Raw genomic sequence first — 820 nt, 5'->3', positions numbered from 1 at the left:
CTCAGGCCTACCTCTGCCCGTCCTGTTCCTTCGAGGCTCCAGCCCTGTGCTTCCCGGGCTTGGCCCTTCCGGGCACAGTGAGCACCCAAAGGGGCTCCCCAGCAGCTCGGCAGGACCCTGCGGCCGGCTCCTCACCTGGTAAATCCCAGCCATCAGCGTGAGGGCAGTGGCCACGCGGATCTTGTCCCCGGGCCCGGCGCCGTCCTGGGCGGGGTCGAAACCAGCCAGCAGGAGCTCTCGGTCCACCACCTGCCCCACCATGAGGCAGAGCAGGCTGAAGATGCCCACGGAGACGTGGCGGGAGGTGCCCATGAGGAAGTAGATGAGGTTGGCAAAGAAGGACGTGTAGAGGCTGTAGACGGGCTGCAGCCCGGCCAGCAGCGAGTAGGCGATGGCCTGGGGCACGCTGCTCGGAGGACACGTCCATCGTGGGGAGCGAGGCCCTCGGAAACCTGCCGTGGAGACGTGGCTGTCAACCCTGGGGCATGGGAGGTTCGTCCCGGACCCAGGCTCCGCCGCGCCCCATCCACCTCTGTCCAGGCCCAGGCCCTGCCCTCACCCCTCACCCTACGCCCCCTTCAGACCACCGAGCCCCTCTGCCCTGTGGCCCTGGGGGGACGGAGGCCGGGGAGGGAGCGGCAGCCCTGGCCTCCTGCCGGGCCCCCTGGCAGGAACCCTGGCACCTGCTTTGCTGTCCGTTCCGACTGCAGGGCCCTCTTTCCACGTGTGAGGCAGCGCTCCTGGTCTTGCCTCAAAACACACGGGTGCACCGCGCAACACGCGAGCTGGGCCGTGCCTGCCGTCTGCCCCCACCCTGTCC

At 69.3% G+C, this 820-nt stretch overlaps 1 protein-coding gene and 1 long non-coding RNA gene across 5 annotated transcripts in view; one reads left to right on the top strand and one right to left on the bottom strand.

Annotated features, from left to right (window-relative positions):
- IDUA (iduronidase, alpha-L-) overlaps positions 1–820 on the top strand; it is a 12,442-nt gene that overhangs the window by 3,287 nt on the left and 8,335 nt on the right. The gene's annotated exons all lie outside the window — the stretch shown is intronic.
- Positions 1–820, bottom strand: part of LOC106724809 — a 10,129-nt gene that overhangs the window by 8,485 nt on the left and 824 nt on the right. Inside the window, exon 2 of the long non-coding RNA XR_001360642.1 lies at positions 406–452. This is a non-coding gene — a long non-coding RNA (uncharacterized LOC106724809). The remainder of the gene's footprint in view (positions 1–405; positions 453–820) is intronic.

Source organism: Myotis brandtii, unplaced genomic scaffold (assembly GCF_000412655.1).
Source record: "Myotis brandtii unplaced genomic scaffold, ASM41265v1 scaffold986, whole genome shotgun sequence".
Classification (NCBI taxonomy): Eukaryota; Metazoa; Chordata; class Mammalia; order Chiroptera; family Vespertilionidae; genus Myotis; species Myotis brandtii.
Note: the sequence above shows the minus strand (reverse complement) of the source record. Positions and strands in the feature narration are given on the sequence as shown.